Source organism: Triticum dicoccoides, chromosome 6A (assembly GCF_002162155.2).
Source record: "Triticum dicoccoides isolate Atlit2015 ecotype Zavitan chromosome 6A, WEW_v2.0, whole genome shotgun sequence".
Lineage (NCBI taxonomy): Eukaryota > Viridiplantae > Streptophyta > Magnoliopsida > Poales > Poaceae > Triticum > Triticum dicoccoides.
Genome location: NC_041390.1, coordinates 548,909,130 through 548,932,320, shown reverse-complemented (window position 1 = coordinate 548,932,320; position 23,191 = coordinate 548,909,130).

The window sequence follows — 23,191 nt, the reverse complement described above, 5'->3', positions numbered from 1 at the left end:
TCGGGGCGCCATAATCATCATTGTCACCGGCATGACCCCATGACCTCCATCATCATGATCTCCATCAACGTGTCTTCATGAAGTTGTCTCGCCAACTATTACTTCTACTACTATGGCTAACAGTTAGCAATAAAGTAAAGTAATTACATGACGTTTATGTTGACACGCAGGTCATAAATAAATTAAGACAACTCCTATGGCTCCTGCCGGTTGTCATACTCATCGACATGCAAGTCGTGATTCCTATTACAAGAACAGGATCAATCTCATACATCACATATATCATTCATCACATCCTTTTGACCATATCACATCACACGACATATGCTGCAAAAACAAGTTAGACGTCCTCTAATTGTTGTTGCAAGTTTTTACGTGGCTGCTATAGGTTTCTAGCAAGAACGTTTCTTACCTACGCCAAAACCACAACGTGATATGCCAATTTCTATTTACCCTTCATAAGGACCCTTTTCATCGAATCCGATCCGACTAAAGTGGGAGAGACAGACACCCGCTAGCCACCTTATGCAACTAGTGCATGTCAGTCGGTGGAACCAGTCTCACGTAAGCGTACGTGTAAGGTCGGTCCGGGCCGCTTCATTCCACGATGCCGCCGAATCAAGATAATACTAGTAATGGCAAGTAAATTGACAAAATCGACGCCCACAACAACTTGTGTTCTACTCGTGCATAGAAACTACGCATAGACCTAGCTCTGATACCACTGTTGGGGATCGTTGCAGAAATTAAAAAATTTCTATGCATCACCAAGATCAATCTATGGAGTAACTAGCAACAAGAGGGGAGTGCATCTTCATACCCTCGAAGATCGCGAGTCGGAAGCATTGCAAGAACGCGGTTGGAGGAGTCGTACACGTAGCGATTCAGATCGCGACCGAATCTGATCTAAGCACCGAACAACGGTGCCTCCGCGTTCAACACATGTGCAGCCCGGTGACGTCTCCCGCACCTTGATCCAGCAAGGAGGAGGGAGAGGTTGAGGAAGAAGGCTCCAACAACAGCATGACGGCGTGGTGGTGATGGAGTGGCAGTTCTCCGGCAGGGCTTCGCCAAGCTCACGCGGAGGAGGAGAGGTGTTGGGGAGGGGAGGGGCTGCACCTTGGATGTGGTGCTGCAGCCCTCCCCTCCCCCCTTTATTTATAGGGAGAAGGGGGAAGGGGGTCGGCCCCTCTAGATGAGATCTAGAGGAGGGGTGGTGGCCAAGGGGGAGGGGGCTTGCCCCCCAAGCAAGGGGGGCGCCCCCCTTTAGGGTTCCCCCCAAACCCTAGGCGCATGGGCCCTAGGGGGGAATGGCGCCCAGCCCACTAGGGGCTGGTTCCCTTCCACCTACATCCCATAAGGCCCTCCGGGGCAGGTGGACCCTCCCGGCGGACCCCCGGAACCCCTCCGGTGGTCACGGTACAATACCGGTATACCCCCGAATATTTCCGGTGACCGTATGATGACTTCCCATATATAAATCTTCACCTCCGGACTATTCCGGAACTCCTCATGACGTCCAGGATCTCATTCGGGACTCCGAACAACATTCAGTAATCACATACAAATCTTCCTAATAACCCTAGCGTCATCGAACCTTAAGTGTGTAGACCCTATGGGTTCGGGAACCATGCAGACATGACCGAGACAACTCTCCGGCCAATAACCAACAGCGAGATCTGGATACCCATGTTGGCTCCCACATGTTCCACGATGATCTCATCGGATGAACCACGATGTCGAGGATTCAAGCAATCCCGTACACAATTCCCTTTGTCAATCGGTACGTTACTTGCCTGAGATTCGATCGTCAGTATCCCAATACCTCGTTCAATCTCGTTACCGGCAAGTCACTTTACTCGTTGCGTAACACATCATCCCGTGACCAACCCTTAGTCACATTGAGCTCATTACAATGATGTCTTACCGAGTGGGCCCAGCGAACTACACGATCTTGTGCTATGCTTAGGATTGGGTCTTGTCCATCACATCATTCTCCTAATGATGTGATCCCGTTATCAATGACATGCAATGTCCATGGTCAACGAGCTAGTCAACTAGAGGCTCACTAGGGACATGTTGTGGTCTATGTATTCACACATGTATTACGATTTCCGGATAATACAATTATAACATGAACAATAGACAATTATCATGAACAAGGAAATATAATAATAACCATTTTATTATTGCCTCTAGGGCATATTTCAACACCGTTTCTGTCTGCAGAGCAACCAGGCAAGCCCCCCTGATCACCAGATATCGCCTACTCTTCTCTCTACTGCTTGCATTAGAGTAGTGTAGCATGTTACTGCTTTTCGTTAATCCTATTCTGATGCATAGCCTGTTATTGTTGCTACAACTATTGATACCTTACCTGCAATCCTAAATGCTTAATATAGGATGCTAGATTATCATCAGCGGCCCTACATTCTTGTCAGTCTGCCATGCTATACTATCGGGCCGTGATCACGTCGGGTGTTGATCATGGGTATATACTATACATACATATTACATGTTATGACTAAAGTCGGGTCGACTCATTAAGTACCCGCAAGTGATTCCGATGTTGGGGGCTGAAGGAGCAGGTGGTTCCACCCAGGTAGTGGTGGGCCTAGGTTCCTGGCGGCCCCGACTGTTCCTTTGAGGTGGAGCGACAGGGCAGGCGGGGTCCACCTAGGAGAGAGGTGGGCCTGGCCCTGGTCGGCATTCGCGGTTACTTCAAAATAACACTCTTAACGAAATCTGGGTATTTGATCTGAGTCTGGCTACTGGCCTATATGCACTAACCAACTACGCGGGGACAGTTATGGGCACTCGACGTCGTGGTATCAGCCGAAGCCTTCATGACGTCAGTGACTGAGCGGTGCACGCCGGGTTGGACTGGAACACATGCTCTTGTACAAGGGAGGCTAGGTCTGCTCGCCGGCCGCGTTCGCAACATGCAGGTGTGCAATGGGCGATGGGCCTAGACACCTGCGCTGTAGGATTTAGACCGGCGTGCTGACCTCTCTGTTGTGCCTAGGTAGGGCTGTGACGTGTTGATCTTCCAAGGCCGGGCATGACCCAGGAAAGTGTGTCCGGACAAAGGGGATCGAGCGTGTTGGGAAATGTGGTGCACCCCTGCAGGGAAGTTAATCTATTCGAATAGCCGTGATCTTCGGTAACAGGACGACTTGGAGTTGTACCTTGACCTTATGACAACTAGAACCGGATACTTAATAAAACACACCCTTCCAAGTGCCAGATACAACCAGTGATCGCTCTCTCACAGGGCGACGAGGGGAGGATCACCGGGTAGGATTATGCTATGCAATGCTACTTGGTGAACTTACTATCTACTCTCTTCTACATGCTGCAAGATGGAGGTTACCAGAAGCGTAGTCTTCGACAGGACTAGGTATCCCCCTCTTATTCCGGCATTCTGCAGTTCAGTCCACATATACTTACCCTTTCATTGATACCAATGCATATGTAGTGTAGCTCCTTGCTTGCGAGTACTTTGGATGAGTAATCACAGTTGCTTTCCTCCCCCTTTCCCCCTTTCTATACCCGATTGTTTCGACCAGACGATGGAGTCTAGGAGCCAGACGCCACCGTTGATGACGACTCCTACTACTCTGGAGGTGCCTACTACTACGTGCATGCCGCTGACGACGGCCAGGAGTAGTTTAGGAGGATCCCAGGCAGGAGGCATGCGCCTCTTTCGATCTGTATCCCATTTTGTGCTAGCCTTCTTAAGGCAAACTTGTTTAACTTATGTCTGTTCTCAGATATTGTTGCTTCCGCTGACTCGTCTATGATCGAGCTCTTGTATTCGAGCCCTCGAGGTCCCTGGCTTGTAATATGATGCTTGTATGACTTATTTTATTTGTAGAGTTGTGTTGTGATATCTTCGCATGAGTCTCTGATCTTGATCGTACACGTTTGCGTGTATGATTAGTGTACGATCGAATCGGGGGCGTCACAAGTTGGTATCCGAGCCGACTGCCTGTAGGAATCCCCCTTCCACACTCCTTGGCCGAAGTTGAGTCTAGACATTACAAAACATTTTACTAACATGGCTGTGTGCCTTACGGGCCCACGTCGCCATTTGGGTGGTATTAGGATCTTTTATTCCTCATCTATACTCTAGGACTCTGATCTCTCTTCTATTCGGGTTAAATGAGTTTACTAAATCTGACTCTAGGTTCTCGTAATTACTTCCTTCCGGAGAGCCCCTTATTATAGATGATCGCCTTCTGCACCAGAAGATTCAGAAGATACTCTCCGATGTTATCCGAGAACTTGTGCTCATTGTGTTTGCAATTACCTTCCACCGTCAACCCATATAGATAACTACATGTACTTGCCATTCTTACCTTAGTCCCCATTTGCTCTTGTTATTACAAGATACCCTAAAATACTCGTTGTTGTTCCGAGAATCCTTGTGCCTACTGCCTTGCAGTTCCTTGTCGCCTGAATACACCTACAAATTAATCCTCACACACACCAAGGATTTATTTCTCCCCAGTTGTTCATGTGTTTCACCAAATCCTTCAAAATACTATTTGATCTTCCGAAAATCCTCAGCAGCTTATTGCTCTTGAAATTCTTGCTTGCTTGCATTATGGTTAATCCCATAAGTATAGTAATCTTATTGGCATCCTTTGCCACTATCATTTTGAGCCCATTGATTCAATAAGTACGAATGCTCGCAATCCTCAACCAGATCCTAGAATTCATCCTTCCAGCTCAGACGCCATTTTAAACATGAGCTGGATCTCGACCAACCAAATTGCCATCGATTGTACCCCTAAGGCTATTCAACTTATCCATCCCTAATCAGAGCATTGCTTCTGATCCCTTGTCTTTGAATTCATAATTCCTTTGCATTTGAGCTTTGAGTTAGTCAGTTGTTTCTATAATCTGATCTCCTGGCATTCTTTCTTCCTCTGGTTGAGTACCGATACTCACATCAGATCCCTTATGGACCACCAGATCCTTTGTTGGATTTTCTCCGACACTATCCTTCATATTCATTAAACTTGTGAGCCTTTCATCGGATACATAATGCCTTTGGTAAATTGTATCCCCTGCTTTTGTCAACCATGCTTTGCTCCCGAGCTTGAGTTATTCGCTCCTGAAGTTTGTGGTATATGTTTCTACGATGCCCCGATGGGATGAACCTATGCCTTCCTTAAATCTGTGTGAACCCGAAAGATTTCACGGGTCATACTTATCGGGTATTGCACCAGGTAAAACTTTCAACAACTAATGTCATTTTCGAAAAGCGAGAGGTGAATGGAAGGTTATACATTGAAGAAGTGGGAGTCGACCTTGAACTTTGTGTTCATGCCCATGGAAAGGATGTAGATCTTATCATGAAAGTTTCTCTTAAAAATTAATAATCCCATTGGTATAAGTTCATCTTATATCTGGGATTTGGTCTTTTGCAATCATGGTTTCGGCCATAATGATATTCTTTGATTCCTTTTCTCGGCCAAGTTAAAGTACTTGTCTTCTACAGATCAATACATCCCTGCCACCTGTATTTTGACATGCCTTCGAGTATTACCCTCCTGGTATCTCGAAGATATAATGCCAACGCACTACATCTTATGAATTTATGATGAAGTAGTACCTTTCCCCGTCCTAGTCACTCTATGGGTTCTGAGTTGTTAGTCGCTCAAGAACACCGATAGGTGAACCAATTCCGCATTTTGGTTTGATAACTCTAAGTAATTTTCTTGCTTATGAGTTTGATAACCCTTCAAGTCATTCCTAGCTTGATCGGCTATATCATTATCGTGCTAAATTTTAACTGTGCTATCTGGTCCTTCTTCCCGGAGCATAATTTTTGACGATAAGCTAAGCTTATGTCAATCTTCCTCGTCATATCATCTCGCCTTGAACAACAAGCTTGATTTCAAGTTTGTGTCATACTCGTGGTTCCAATAACCTTGCGCTTCATCATTCCTTTGACTTGATGTCATCACCAATCAATTAAATCTTCATGAAATCTCTCAACACATGTATCGTGATCATCATCAGCATTCTGAGCTCTTCCAGGATACCAATTGAATTCATGCTGAGAAATACCGTCCTTGCCCTCGATGATTTGTGTTGTCATTGACCACTTTATTACCTTCGCTCCAACACAAACTTGTTCGTGTTCTATGTTATACCTTGAGTTCCTGCTATCCAGTATTGTTCTTATTTACCTTGGAGTATTACCATCTTTTATGTCAAGAATGTCATGAGGATTACTCCACCTCTTAAGAATTCTTGTTATAGTGATACTTCTCACCATCACCATTCTTTCTTGGTCCCCGTGTTATTTCTAACCGGAATACCGGCAATTGAACTATGATGTGCGAATTCAAAACTTCTAGCAACCCTATTGCTTTGAAGTGAATGGTTTATAGTTTCATTTTAATTCTTTTGTTCATTAAGTCACCATTGTAACATTGATCATGCAACCCAACCCATATTTCGGGTGCACCTATCAACCAATGTTTAATCTTGGGTGTTTTCCTTGAACACACATCATTATATCATTTGATCTGACAAATATTATCTCCTTGTTCACATAATTGTGGAAATCCATATTTTGGAAATCTCGATGAATTGTCGCTGAGTTCATCAGCCACCTCCTCATTCTCTCCTTGGTTTAATGTTGAACTTTTGTATCGGAACTCGCTTCCATAGTTCGTTTCCCCAGAATCTTACAATGTCATCTCGTCAAATTGCGTTGCACCTTTCTTCTCAGGCATCCTGAGTCTGAGGTATCTTGATCCCAATCAGATCTAAAAACTCGGTCAAATCGGGGCTGGAACATATTACCAAGAGTTATAACACTGGTCTTTTATGATCCAGTAAGGTGATGTCATGCCTATCACACCTGGCCAGAGGCCCTATTGTTATAGTTTCCTTTTCAGCAAGGTTATCCATTCTTCCATGAGGAAATTGTAAGAATTATTCTATAACTTGTTCCTGATGGGTCCTTTGTGTATCCAAAATCTGATCTTTACCCAGTGACTATGTCAATGCTATCTCGAAGCATGTCTTTGGTACTCCAATTTTCAATAGGAACATTTGAAACACAATGCTAAATTTTCATTATCAATTATCCAAACACCGCTGTATGGGTAATGTCATGAAATGTTCCTCTCCTTACCTAAAGAGTTTTCTCTTTTCTATCCTGTCATGGATATCATATTCGGCTTGTCCTTGGGAAGGATATACCCCTGAAATGTGTGTTTAAACCTGTTTAATTTGATGATCACATTTTCCTTTCCATTGTTCCGTTTAACCTTTCTTGTGATCTATATGATCTAAACAACAATATTCTTCTGCTTATGTAAACACCTTGGTGAACAACCGTGTCAGTAAGACCTTGTTGCTTTTGTTGATGGCATTCCGGTAACCACCGATGGATGAGAACTTTGCCTATTGGTCCGCCTCGTTCAACGAGCAGGAAAATGGTTCTCTTCGTCCCTCGCCCTTGGTACCGATGTTGTTGCCGACATAACCGACAGACTATCCTCTGGCATGCCTTGCTTACATGATCGTCCAAGATGTCACCGGGCTTCCTACTTTTAACCACATGGTGGGCCCATAACCCACAGTTTCACAGGATCGAAACCTGACTCTCCTGTACATCCTTGTTTCAAAGTTATTCCTTGTGCATGGCCTCGTATGTAACTCACGAGCCACCTTGTGAGAGATCATCAATTCTGGTATGAGACACAATATTTATTCCCGTTCTCTGAACCCCTTTCACGCGTTGTTTTTGGCATCGAACGATGGCCTGACCGCTCGAAACTTCCCATGATACCTTCTTAAATTGCTCTCAATATTTTCTTAAGTTTCAATTCGAGAGTTACTTTCCGCCACCTTCAATGATGTTATCGACCAGAAAGTTAACCTTGCAGAGGTCTGTTCTTCTGGAATACCCCCCTTATTATTTCGGAAGTACGATGGGATCCCCAAATAAAGGATGACGACTTCATCATGATAACCGGAAGCAGAGAAATGAAGACATCGATGTATTGGATCAACCTCTTCGAGAAGAGCAACCAAGACTGAGAACACTCGCTAGAATTTCGTGTCCATAACCTTGCCCCTTTACTCCGCCTCTTAAATCTCGGGACAAGATTTCCTGTAGTGGAGGAGAATTGTGACGCCCGGATAATTAAGCTACAGTGAATCTTTGCTAATGATGCCACGTCACTGCGATTACTATTATTAATCTCGCGATGGTTCAAAAACAATTCAAAATTTTAAATAACAAGTCAAATTCTTATTTCTTCAAACTATCAAATAAAAATGTTCGAGGGTTTACAAATATTCACTAAGTATTTAACATGTAGGAAGCAACATTAAAATGGATTTTTAAATTGCCTGTAGGAATAATTAATGTGGACAAGCAACACTTATTATTCCCATTTAAATATAAACCTATTTCCAAACATTTTCCAAATAACCTCAAACTTTTTAGACAACACCAAAATATCAGCAGGTAATGTTGTGGGAAGTTTCAACTTTAACTAAAATGTTTAGTATCTAGGCTAAATACAAAACAGTGGCTAAAATAGAATGTGGAAATATATAAAAACTAAATTACTCTTTGGACTCACGGCCTACTAGCTATAGGAACTAGCCCAGCCCAACTTGGGCCATTCCCAATCTCGCTACAGGAGGAGGCAGGGGGATCGTGGCGGCCATCCACCAGCATGGCCGTGCCATGCCGTGCGTGGCGGCCATCCAGCACACCCCGGTGCCCTACAAAACACCGCCGCACCCCTCGACCGAAACCCTAGCGCCTAATTCTATCTCCCCTTTCCTCGTTCGATCTAGAACCCGCATCCGAACGTAGCCGTCACCGCTTCATCATCATCGTCGTAGCCACTGCCATCCCCGCCGGCTGAAACTTCGCCAGCAGACGCGCCTGCCTCGTCTACTTCGACTACGGCCACCAGATCGAGCTGGGGCGCCATCAAGCTTCGGGATCGACGACTTCTTCCCACTTCGGTCGCCGGAGTCCCTCATCGAATCCACTGCCTCTGCTGCTCCTAAGTCGCTCACCGCGCCATCTTGTGCTCCGCGGTGAGCTCCTCGACGTTTCCCTTATGCTCGTAGCTCGATCCTGTGTCCATAGCTAGTTGTTCTTGTCGCCGCGCCCATCCGCCCCTTGCGGCAGCTCCGCCTAACCGCGCACACCCCGTCGTAGTCCTCCGCTCGCGCCGCCTGTTCTCCCACCGGTGGCCGCGGTCGTCGTGCTCACTAGGGCCGCGCTCGCATCCCGCACGCCGTCGCCGTGGCCGCCCTCCGCTGATGCCGTCCCACGCGTGCACGCGCGCACCAGCCGCCGCCACCGCTGCGCCCAGCGCGCCCCTGCCCGTTGCTCCCTCACGTCGTCCATGCGCGCGACGCCTACTCGCCCACCCTCGTGTGCTGCTGCCTTTGCTTTGCGGTGGCTGCGCTGCTGCTTGCTACGGCCACTCTGCCCGTTGCCTCCCGCCGGTACTGCTCCGCTGCGCCGACCGCGCTTGGCCCTGCGCCTATGCCTCCCATGCGCTTGTGTGCCGCTCTGCACGCTGCCTCTTGGCCGCCGCCGCCGCCGTTCGCCCCTGCTGCTACTGCCGGCTGCACCAACCGTGCCGGTCCCCCCTGCTTGCCGCGGCTTGGAGCAGCTCCTACCGGCCGCACCACCCGCTCGCCTGCACGGCCTGCTAGACCTGGCCGCCGACGCACCACAGGGTCCGGCCGCTCATGGCGTCCAGCCTTCGTGCGTTTCTGTGCACAGCCACGCTGGGGCTGGCCTTTGTGCCTCTGCCAGCGGGCCCCCAACCAGCCCAAATTAAGGGGCTAATCCCCTATTAGCCGCTAACAGCCCCCCTAATCACCCACTAACTACTGGGCCCCTCTCCCTAACTACCTAACAAAACTAACCCCTTGTTAAGTTAATGTGCCCCTGACACATGGGCCCCATGCCTTTAATCAATCTCCTTTTAAAATAACCTCACTTTAAGCCCGCTGCCTATTACAGGTGGGGCCACCCTCCACTATTTCAGTGGATAAGGGTTGACCGGTTAGCTGCTGACTCAGCAGCTGGGCCCCACTGTCAGCCACACATGTACACTGCTGGGTACGCTCACTGTGTACCCATAGTATTTTATCCTTTTAATTTCGAATTAAATTTAAATCCAGTAATTCCAGAAAATGTTTAAAACTTTAAAAATTAATATAAAATAATCCGTAACTCGGATGAAAAATACTTTGTACATGAAAATTGCTCAGAACGACGAGACGAATCCGGATAAGCAGCCCGTTAGTCCGCCACACATCCCTAGAATAGCGAACACGCAACTTTTCCCCCTCCGGTTCATCTGTCCGAAAACGCGAAACACCGGGGATACTTTCCCGGATGTTTCCCCCTTCGCCGGTATCACCGCCTACCACGTTAGGTCGCCCCTAGTACCGCGTACTACCATGTTATGCTTTGTGATGCTTTGTTTGCTATGTTATTTATCGGTTCCCTCTTTGTTACTTCTTTCCGGTAGACCCCGAGACCGCGGTTGAACCAGTGACCGACTACTTCACCTTCGAGGGTCAGTTTCTGTCTGCAGAGTAACCAGGCAAGCCCCCCTTGATCACCAGATATCGCCTACTCTTCTCTCTACTGCTTGCATTAGAGTAGTGTAGCATGTTACTGCTTTCCGTTAATCCTATTCTGATGCATAGCCTGTCATTGTTGCTACAACTGTTGATACCTTACCCGCAATCCTAAATGCTTAATATAGGATGCTAGATTATCATCAGTGGCCCTACATTCTTGTCAGTCCGCCATGCTATACTATTGGGCCGTGATCACGTCAGGTGTTGATCATGGGTATATACTATACATACATATTACATGTTATGACTAAAGTCGGGTCGGCTCGTTGAGTACCCGCAAGTGATTCCAATGTTGGGGGGCTGAAGGGGCAGGTGGTTCCACCCAGGTAGTGGTGGGCCTAGGTTCCTGGCGGCCCCCGACTGTTCCTTTAAGGCGGAGCGACAGGGCAGGCGGAGACCACCTAGGAGAGAGGTGGGCCTGGCCCTGGTCGGCGTTCGCGGTTACTTCAAAATAACATGCTTAACGAGATCTGGCTATTTGATCTGAGTCTGGCTACTGGCCTATACGCACTAACCAACTACGCGGGGACAGTTATGGGCACTCGACGTCGTGGTATCAGCCGAAGCCTTTGTGACGTCAGCGACTGAGCGGCGCACGCCGGGTTGGACTAGAACGCCCGCTCTTGTATAAGGGAGGCTAGGTCTGCTCGCCGGCCGCGTTCGCAACGTGCAGGTGTGCAATGGGCGATGGGCCCAGACACCTGCGCCATAGGATTTAGACCGGCATGCTGACCTCTCTGTTGTGCCTAGGTAGGGCTGCGACGTGTTGATCTTCCGAGGCCGGGCATGACCCAGGAAAGTGTGTCCAGACAAAGGGGATCGAGCATGTTGGGAAATGTGGTGCACCCCTGCAGGGAAGTTAATCTATTCGAATAGCCGTGATCTTCGGTAACAGGACGACTTGGAGTTGTACCTTGACCTTATGACAACTAGAACCGGATACTTAATAAAACACACCCTTCCAAGTGCCAGATACAAGTGGTGATCGCTCTCTCACAGGGCGACGAGGGGAGGATCACCGGGTAGGATTATGCTATGCGATGCTACTTGGTGAACTTACTATCTACTCTCTTCTACATGCTGCAAGATGGAGGTTACCAGAAGCGTAGTCTTCGACAGGACTAGCTATCCCCCTCTTATTCTGGCATTCTGTAGTTCAGTCCACATATACTACCCCTTTCATTGATACCAATGCATATGTAGTGTAGCTCCTTGCTTGCGAGTACTTTGGATGAGTACTCACAGTTGCTTTCCTCCCCCTTTTCCCCCTTTCTATAACCGATTGGTGAGACCAGACGATGGAGTCCAGGAGCCAGACGCCACCGTTGACGACGACTCCTACTACTCTGGAGGTGCCTACTACTACGTGGAGGCCACTGACGACGACCAGGAGTAGTTTAGGAGGATCCCAGGAAGGAGGCATGTTCCTATTTCGATCTGTATCCCAGTTTGTGCTAGCCTTCTTAAGGCAAACTTGTTTAACTTATGTCTGTTCTTAGACATTGTTGCTTCCGCTGACTCGTCTATGATCGAGCTCTTGTATTCGAGCCCTCGAGGCCCCTGACTTGTAATATGATGCTTGTATGACTTATTTTATTTGTAGAGTTGCGTTGTGATATCTTCCCATGAGTCCCTGATCTTGATCGTACACGTTTGAGTGTATGATTAGTGTACGATCGAATCGGGGGCATCACACCGCCATTGATTGACCCGGGCCCTCTTGGGCGGGTCATACCTGGTAGTTATATCCCCAACATTAGGCCCCATGTTGATTTGAACTTTGTTCTTGTCAATCTCCAACACTTAGACGAAATCCATCTTCTGCTGTTTCTAAAGCTCTGGAACCCGCCATGACGTCTTCTTCAGAAAATTTGGAAAACCGCCACGATGTCATCTTTAACGGATCCTTATCTTAAATGGTTTCCGAAAATCAAGGCGTCCATTTAGCTAGATAATCATTACTTTTAGCCTTCCTAGATTTTCGCACCTGCCTGTTCACCTATCTCCTTATAAATAGGCACAACCGGTTTTTCCTCTTTCTTCTTCTTCCTTCTCTCGCAACCTCTCTGCCGCTCGAGCTCCGCCGCTGCAGCGCTCAACGTCGTCCTCAACTTTGGCCGCTGCATCACCCTAAGCTTGTCCAGAGAACGACGGCGACCCTCCGTAGTAGATCTGCATCCGTAAGCTCTTACTTTCTCATACCTTAGATCTGCATTAGGGTTCGCGAGTTCTTTATGTGTTCTTCACTGTTCATCGCAGATTCCTTGCAGTTTCTCCACCGCACCCTCCTTTGATCTAAAAGAAGTATAAAACATATGCGGTAGTTGTTTTGCGTCCATTTCAGATGCTAGCGGACCCCTTTCTCTTGTACAAAGATCTCTTTAGAACTGACGAACTCCTCTGTGCTGGTTTTTTAGGTCTAGATTTATTTTTCTTTTTTGAACCATCTTGATCCAAAATAATAGCAATAGCTTGTGAAACTTGTTATCTCAGTACTTAGTCAAATTCTGTCTCAGACAACCTTCAAATATCTTTAGCCATGGCTGCTTATCACACCGGCTCATTTCTCCTTCATATATCATTAGCCCTTACTTAAGCCACCATTACTCATCTGTACTATAATTTTTTAACCTGTAATTCCACCAATTAATTTGAACCTACAAATCACTTTCTTTTCAGCTTGTCCTTTTCCATCATGCGTCAAAAGCGCCAACAGTCTGCAACTAGGTCCCTTCCATAGTTACTAATGACACTTTGAAAGATTTTGTCACCATCGGATATTTATCGGAGAAGAATATTATGTCCTATCGTGCTCCTGGCCCGTTCGAAGAACGACCTCAGCCCAAATACGATGAAGTCATCATCTTTACTGATCACATGAATCGGGGTTTTTCACCACCCGGCTCAAAGTTCTTCAGAGACGTTCTGCATTTTTTCAAGCTTCATCCGCAAGATCTTGGACCCAACTCCATATCCAACATCTGCAATTTTCAAGTTCTCTGTGAGGTTTATCTTCAAGAAGAACCTACTTTGGAACTCTTTAGAGAGTACTTCTATTTGAACCGCCAGAATGAATGCACAAACGGCCTTAGCTTGGAACTTGGTGGACTCTCGATTCAGCGCCGACAGGGTGCTGTTTTTCCCTTAATAGTCTTACCAAGCCATCCCAAGGATTGGAACCAAACTTGGTTCTATTGCCAAGAGACGTCGCCAGCTGATGAAAGAGCACTGTCGGGTTATCGCGCGGAGCACCTTGATTCTAAGTTTGTGCTCCCTGACAAGCTTACTGCTGCTGAACGCAAGAAGCTTATCCCATCTATCAAAAGGATTCAAGCCTTATTGGGAAGCGGCCTAACTGGAGTTGATCTGATCCGTTGCTGGATCGCATGGCGGGTCATCCCGCTGAGCCGCCGTTCTGCCTTGATGTATACCTATGCCGGAGGATCAGATGACCCTCTGTCACATCCCTGCTTTTAGTCATGCATTAGGGTTGGATGAACATGTGCATCATGTTTAAATTTCTTTTAAACTTGAAATGGGGTCTAATCAACCCCAACACCCCCCCTGAAAATGCTAATTTCCAACAATTGGAATTTCAATGAACCAAAAATGCCCTTCATAAAAGCCCACCATTTTTGGTCTTGACTAAAACCTCTGCCAAAAATGGTCTTGCAATTTATGGAGCCATTCTGGATTTTTGAACAAGCCATAAGTATTTGTATTTGGGCATTTTAAATGCTATAAATATTTTAAAGTGCTCAAATAATCTTGGGAGCATTTTTAGGCAGTTGAGAATATTCTCAAATGTGCCTCTGAATATTTCCAGAGTTTTTGGAAATGAAATAGTATTTATTCTATTTCAATACACAGAGCAGGAAATAAATAAAAGCGAAAACAAAAAAGGACCAGAGACTTACCTGGAAGCCCACCAGCCGGCCCACCTAGCTGGCCCGGCCCAGCAGCTGCTCCACGCAGCTGCTTCGCCTAGCCAGCGAGGCGAGCAGGTGCTCGACGGTGAGCACAGGAGCTCGCCACACCACCTCTCTGCTTGCCTGCCGTCGCTCGCGCCAGGGTGATGCCTCGAAACGCCTCCGCGGCGCCACCCCGACCCCCTGGACACCTCATTCCTCCCCCTGCTCTCTCCCTCGCTCCCCGAAGCCATGGCCGACGCTGCCATAGCCACGCCACCGTAGTTCTCACGTCCACCGTCGTCGTCGCACCGCCCCGTCGTGTCCTGAAGCTCCGCCACTCCCTCCTCGACTGTCCCACCGAGCCACGCCCCACCGGAGGCCCCCGAGCGTCTTCACCGAGCTCGTCTTCAACCTCCTGCCGGCCAGATCGCCTCCGCCGCCCCGCTTGCTCCGGCTCGTCTCTGACCTCGCCGTCAACTCTGTCGCAACCGCCATGAGCTTAGCCACCTCCCTATCCTCTCCGCTCTCCTTCTCGTGCACCACAGCGAGCACACGGAGTTCGCCCGTACGCGCCGCCGCGGAGCTTGTCATCGACGAGGCTCCGGCCATGCCACGGCCACGCCACTTAGTCCACTATCTTCACCACATCCCCAGGAGCACAACGCACCATGCCTGTGCCTCGCCTTGCCTCCTAGCGGCGTGTCCGAGCTCACCCGATCTCCGGTCACCGCCAAACTCGTCGCCGGCATCGTTTCCGGCCTCCCCGAGCTCCACTTCCATCACCAAACGCCGCGGCTTGCACCCAGCTATGCGTAGGACCAAACCGCAGTCGATTTGGTCGACTATGGGCAAAACCCAAGCCCTTCCGCCGCGTCTGTCGTCGCCGGTGAGTTGACCACGTTTTGACCCGTGGACTGACGTGTGGGCCAGGTTGACTTCCCCCTGAGCTTATGACAGGTGGGGCCGGCCTGTTAATTAGTTTAGGATTAGTGTTAACTAATTTTAGTTAGTTTAGGTCACTGACATGTGGGCCCAGGCCCCACTGACAGTTAATTAGTACTAACTTAATCCTGTTAGTTAGCTAAGTCACTGACAGACAGGGCCCACCAGTCAGGTTTGACTGGCCCTGGCGCCTTTGACTCGCTAACGTCACAGTGACATAGTGCCGAGGCAATTATTCATTATCTGGATTTATTTTTATATAGGAAATTCCAGAAAATAGCCAAAACTTCTAAAAATCATAGAAATTAATCTGTAACTCCAAATGAAAAGATTTATATATGAATTTTGATCAGAAAAATTCAATCTATCCATTGGTAATGGTTTCATGCATGACAAAACAAGATAACCTTGATGTTTAAGCAAAATAAGATAATGCACTAATATGGCTATGTTAAGTGAACTAACATTTGAATCTTTGATTCAAATGGGTTCATTCCTTTCTGTTTTAGCTTGCATTAGGCCAAGACACATTCATCTTGCCATGTCATAGCATGCATCATATTGTTGGATATTGTCATGTGTTGATTATGTTCGGTGTGTCTTTCATGGTAGGTTCTGCCTCCGAGGATAACCCCGAATATCCGTCTGAAGGGCAGTACCCTACTACCACTACATCAGGCAAGCAGCCCCATTGATCATATCGATACAATCCCATGTTCTCGCCTCTGCTCTCATTTACTGCATTAAGACAACACCGTTTCAAACTGCTGTGTGCTACGGTAGTTGAACCCTTATCCTTTGCATGGCCTGTCATTGCCACAGTAACTAGATGAAACCCACTAGCATGTGTAGGAGTTGATTGAGCCATGTTTGTGTTTCCTACCTTGCTATGCCTGCTATGCTTAGAGTTGTGTCAGGTCTGGTTCATCTGGGTGATGGGCTAGAGTGAAATGATTATGTCGGTAATGTGAGGGATGTGTTGAACATGTTTTGGTAAAGGTATCGATGAGAGGCCATGTAGGAGTACATGGTGGGTTGTTTCATTGAGGCCGTCCCTAAGAACTGAGATCTGTATGTGTGATTTAAGATTCAGTTACTACCACACATTGGGCCCGAAACCAATGGACCCTCTCGGCTTCTTAATCACCCTAGTACTCTATCCAGGAGTTGCAATTAGTTTCTGGTGTTTGTAGGTTATGTGTTGGCGGCCGTGCGTAGCGCTGACGCTAGGGGTGGGCTATGTTGCGATAGATACACCATGGCACGGTGTACCGAGTCACCCGTTTGGTGTCTCGAGAACCCTGTTCACATCGTTCAGGGCCGTATGTGGAAACCTCGGCCGGACTCCCTGCGGATGGAACCTGGATAGGCGATAAACCTGGACTAGAGACTTGAGTGTTTAGGTAGGCCGTGGCCGACACCCTCGTTGGGCCTCCGCTTGAAGGTTGCCGAGTACATGTCATGTAAACGGCGGTAAGTGGTGAAAGCGTGTATGAAGAAGTACACCCCTGCAGGCATAACATCATCTATTCGAATAGCCGCGTCCGCGGTAAAGGACTACTTGGTTGCCTATACAGTTCATAGACAAGTTCATGGTTACTACTAAAAGACTCAAGATAAGTGTGAGTACCGAGGATGGCCCTCTCGTAGGATGACGAGGGAGGATCCCCGGTGGAGTATTGTGTTGGTGATTAGTGGACTCGTGTGCGAAAACTATTTTCTAGTGTTGTCCCGTAGGATAGCTTAGCCAAGAGTCAAAGCTGGCTTGCTGCAATAACTCCACCACCTTCTTGAGAATGAGCATGTATAGTAGGTTCTGATGTAAGACTTGCTGAGTACCTTTGTACTCATGTTTGCTTAATTACTATTTTCAGACAACAACACCGCCCCCTCCAATGGGTTTTATGTAGATCTCGACGTCGATGAGTGACTTGCCACCCAGGTGGTGATCCTGGCCATGGTGGGCCCTATGTAGATAGACAGGCTTCGAGAAGCCTTCTTTCTTTCTAGTGTTTGTACTCAGACTATTTGCTTTCGCATGTGCTTGTATGCTTGTATGATTTGAGTGTCGGGTCATGTGACCCCTACCTGTATGAACATGTTATGTATTGCTCTTTGGAGCCTTTAAATAAAGTACTTGAGTTGTAGAGTTTTGTTGTGATGCCATGTTGTATTTACACATATCGAGCATATTGTGTGTATGATTGAAATGCTTGGTATGTGTGGGATCCGACAATCTAGTTGTTTATCCTTGGCATCCTTTCTTATGGGGAAATGTAGTCTAGTGTTCCTCGAGCCATAGTAGTCCGCTACAGCCCGGTTCATCGGAGTCCTGCTAGCCCAGCACTACTGCTCAGGACAGTTGACTGGCCGGCATGTGTTTCACTTTGTTCCTATGTCTGTCCCTTCGGGGAAATGTCACGCAGTGACATCCGGAGTCCTGCCTAGCATGCTACAGCTCGGGTTCCCCGGAGTCCTGTTAGCCTAGTTGTCGGGGATATACCCCGCGGTATGACCCGGCCAGGTGTATAACCCGGCCGGACTTGGCGACTCACTAATGACCGGCCCTGACTGGACGACTCACTAAGTGACCCGCCCGAGCCTGGCGACTTATGAGTGACCTGGCAAGCGGATCAAAGGAGCGACAAGACCCGGGGGCCCAAGAGGCTCAAGGCCCAGAAGGCCGGCTACGTTATGGTAGGCCGGCTTAAGAGGAAAGGCGTGAGGAATATCTCCTTTATGAGGAAGCAAGACCCGGACTTGTAATCAACTTGTAAGAGAAGATAGACTAATCCTAGTCCTACTAGGACTCAACATGTAACCGACCCCTCTAACTTATATAAGGAGGGGCAGGGCTCCCCAAAGAGGGACAAGGACAGAAAATAATCTCTAGGGCTAGACACAAAGAGCCGGCTTACCGGCGACTCTCTCATGAGTATAATGAGATCTAGCCACAAACAACATGTAGGGTTATTACCGGATGATGTTTCCCGAGGCCCAAAGCTGTCTAAACCCTTGTCTTGCGTGTTGCGTCTCTCGATTCCGATCAACCCCTTCAAGTTACCGCATAGATACGTTGGCCTCGCGACTAAGTCCTGACACTAAGGACATCTGCCGTGACAATTCCACGACAGTTGGCGCCCACCGTGGGGCTCACGCACGGTGGTGTTGAGTTCTTGGAGGGATTTCTCTAATGGATTGAGAAGTTTTGTGATTTTCTGGATAAAAGCGCTGGTTCAGAAAGATCTGTGTCAACATTCAATTCAGAAGCCAGTTTAGTCAGCCCGCAAGGTATGAGATTGAGGCAAGTTTTAGGGTTGCGCACGGAGCAGCCGTGGTACATATTATAATGATCCGGCGAAACCGAAACCAGGCAAGAATCTGCCGCTGAGTCGTCAAGATCACAGTTTCCGTATTCAACTATTGTACAACGAGGGTACAACAGCTATCGTTGTAGTTCAAATCCAAAGATACACCATCGACTTTGTGCTGCTATTCTCCGTGTCATGTTGTCCACGTACAGGATCAAGTCCTGAGGAGATTGCACATCGTTGCTACTAGTACGATTTATCACAAAGAGACGGAACCAAGTCATACTGATATCCATCACTACCGGACTCGCCATCTATGCCGACGGCCCAGGCCGTCGGCATAGGCCATTTCCCGTCGGCATACATCTATGCCTACGGCTGCCGTCGGCATAGCCCCGTCGGCATAGATCACGTCAGCGTAGTATTGTCAGACCGTCGGCATAGTTTAGCCGTCGGCATAGGGGCCTATGCCGATGGCTTCCGTCTGGTCGTCAGCATAGTTTAGCCGTCGGCAGTGATTTTCACCTGACGGCAATGGACGGCGCCATCAAAAGCGCTAACAAATCACAGGCCGCCGCGTGGCAGAGGTATGCCTACGGCTTTGCCGTCGGCATAGGTGAAAATCTATGCCGACGGCTTTGCCATCGGCATATCTCACTAGGGTATGCCTACGGCAAAGCCGTCGGCATAGATTTTCACCTATGCTGACGGCATTGCCGTAGGCATATCCCTGCCACATGGCAGGCCCTGGGTAGCCCTGTGCATATCTATGCCAACGGTTTAACCATAGGCATACTTACGAACCAAAACCAAAAAAAAATACTAGCCAAAAAGGCTAGCAATTTCCAATACAATTATAAGACATGATTCAACAACCATGGATTTGCAAACACAGACCATACAATATTTTTGATGTACACAGCATTTTCATTCTAAGAATCCACTAAAAAAAATACTAGCCTAAAAGGCTAGCAATTTCCAATACAATTACAAGACAAGATTCAACAACCATGGATTTGCAAACACAGACCATAAAATATTTTTGATGTACACAACATTTTCATTTTAAGAATCCACTACAGCATCAAAGGAGAAGGCAGAGGGGCGGTGCCGATGGTGCGGGAGACGGGGCGGCGATGATAGAGGTGGCATGCAGTCAGTTTAATGAACCAAGGATCCTACACATAAGGATGAATATGTAATATATACACTGCATCTACCAAAAGGAAATCACCAAAATGTTATAAGAAATACTTTTACCGGGAGGCAAACAAAGATTTCTGTTGTAAATGATCTGATGTTCGCACTGCATAGCTGATACAATAGGATTTCTTCACATTATTCAATTACTGGGAGGATCAATTACACATATGGATGAACTACTAGTACAGGAGTAGCTTGCTGCCAACACTACTTGCTAGCTGCCAACACTACTAGCTAGCTAGATTAAACACCAACAGTTAACAAAACCTAGCTGCAGTAACCAACAACCACAAATGAGGTAGTACAAGAGCAGAATTTAACAAGTGTGCTACTCTGAATCATCATCACTGTAAATAGGAATGATCTTTCTCATGGCACAAGCACAAACAAAATCACCCATGCGCATGAAACAGAGCAAGGTACTGCTATAGCAGCACAAGAGAGGGAGCTAGAGGTGGGAGATGGACTCACCGGAGAGGAGGTTGTAGTCGATGCCGAACACGAACGCGTCCACAGTCATGTGGTAGAGGAGGCTGTAGCCGAGTTGGACCATGTGCAGGGTGTCGTCGTGGCGGTGGATGCCCTGGTTGTCGTCATCATCCATGGAGGATGCCTGCTGCTCCGAATCAAACGAACAAGTCAGAGCTAGTGTTGTTGAGCTAGTACAGAAATTAAACAAGCTAGTATAGGAGACACAGGCGTGCTGGTGCTAGTATCTACAGAAATCAATCGAGCTGGCTATGCGTGTGCGTGAGGTAGCTTAGTACGTACAGTACATGGTTGGGCTCCAAAACAAACAGAGAATGCTAGCCTCAACAGAATCAATCACAAGGTTATTTTTTGTTTTTACTAGCACTGCTAGTTGTATGTGTTGATCCATCCATCCATGCATGGACCTAACTAATGTTGTTGTATCTCTAGACCAAGTGCAGCAACACAAGAAGAAGAACTAAAACTGCAGAGCACATGTGTACATATGACGAACTACAGAACTAGCACTACATTTTGCACAGAACAGAATTAATCATGAATGGTTCTGTCAGTGTTGATGCACTTGTTTCCAAAAAGAAATTTTCATCCAAACTACATACGCTGACATGAGCCGGTGTAATTCACACGTAATGGTAGCTTAATATGTTTTCTACCACATGTCATGTTTACTTACTAGCATCTAAGAATGGATCAGGTATGAATTAGGGCATGGATATCGAGCACAGCAAGATGGTAGTAATGGAACAAAAAGTTTTGGCCTAAAAAAATTTGTTTGTCAAGGAACAAGATAGACAAAAAAATTGGGTTGAGAAGGTGAGTATCTCAGGGGCTGGGTTTACACATGGGTTGAGAAGGAGGTTGATTTGCTGCCACCCACACATGCATCTATCAATCAAAAAAAGAACCTTCAGGTTCTCAAAGACCTTCCTAGATCCGGCAGCAGCACGAACAGAGCAAACAGAGAGGCGTGAGGAAACCGAATCAAATCAAATCAAACATCAAAGGGAGAGACAACAACCATTTATTTTGTAGCATCTTGAGATAATTTGAGAAATCCAACCAGACCAATTCATAAGCTAAATTCTACTGCATTTTTGGGGTAGCAAGCAAAATATACTAAAAGCAGAGTCAATTCAAACCAAAGATGGACTCTAGTTCATCAATGGATGAGTGGCATTAACTGTTTGAACACCACACCGTCACAGCAACAAAAGCAGTACCAAGACAAGTGCATCAGGTGTTCCATTTAGCAAAAACACAAACTTCAATTAGACTGTGCTATCAAAAAAATACGTACAGGGCTAGTTCACTAGGCATGCAAATTTGCAATATATGCAAACAAGTTTCAATCGGTCGATAGTATGCAAGATATGCCTAGCCTGGCTGCAGCAACCAACAAGGGCAATCCAAACTGAGAGCTAGCTAGCTAGGAGGACCTAGCAGTGGAGTGTGACAGCAGTAGCACCCATTCAAAATTCAGTCAAGCATGTGTGCAAGTAAAAATGCAGAGCAGAGCAGAGCAGCAGCAAATTGAGAGCAAGCCTAGGAAATCGAGGAGGACAAGGGAGGCGTGGAGGGGAAGGGAAACCTCTCGCTTGAGGTTGGGCGTCGTTCCGAGAGAGAGGATGCATGCGGGGGAAGCAGGACTCCTCCTCTCCCTCGTCCCTGCATCGAGTTGCTGCTACTACTGCGTGTGGGTGAGGAAGGTAGGCACATCAGGGAAGGGTAGGGGAATAGATCGAATAGGAGAGGGAGGGGCTGACCTTGATGGGGTCAGAGTAGGGCTGGAGTGGCGTCGTCCATGGCCCTCCCTTTGCTGTTCCAGCGCGAGCGAAACGACGCGACAGTGGCGTGCTTGATCTGGGAGGGAGAGGATATGAGGTGAGTAAGAGAGGGTGGGTTGCGGGGGATCTCAAGGGAGAGATGTAGTTGTGCCACCGGAGCCACGCCGGCGACGCGGTGGCCGAAACCCTAGCGTAGGGGACGGTCGCGGGTGACCGGTAGAGGACGCGAGCGACGAATCTGCTCGGAGGGGAAGACGGAGCGGACGGAGGCGATCATGGGAGTGTGCTTGGCGTCGTCGGCAGCTGCCGGAATCGCCGGAAGCCGCCGGAATCGCCAGCGTGGGTGGCGGCGGCGGAGAAGGCTTGCAGGGAGAGAGAGAGGTCGAGGGCTGCGTGGTGGGGTGGGGAGTGGTGCGGCTGTGTTGGGTCTTGGGTGGGCTCTCTCTCGCTTCTCTTCCTTTCTTTTTTTAATTTTGGTGGGTGGGAGGGAAGCGGGCTGAGTGGCGCGGGAAGGCCCAAAATTTCATTTGATTTTGTATCGTGCATGCGTGTGTTTTCTTTTTCTTCTTTTCTTTTTGGAGGTGCAGAGGAGCATGTGGCCAGCCATCCACGTCACCGATCCGCGTGACCGGGTGGTCACCCAATAGGAAGTCTTCATTTTTGTGTGCTTCTTTACGTATTTGTTTTGCTAGATTTATTAGATTTTTTATGAAATCTTTTCAAACTTTTTCCACACCCTCTACGAATCATAAACCAATATTCTGCCAAATTTCATGTATTTTTAAAAAATGAACTTTTTAGAATTAAAAAATCTATAAACCCATTTTGCCTATAGTCATTTGAGAAACTGTACTCAAAGTGATTTGTTAAATCATATATGATGCCA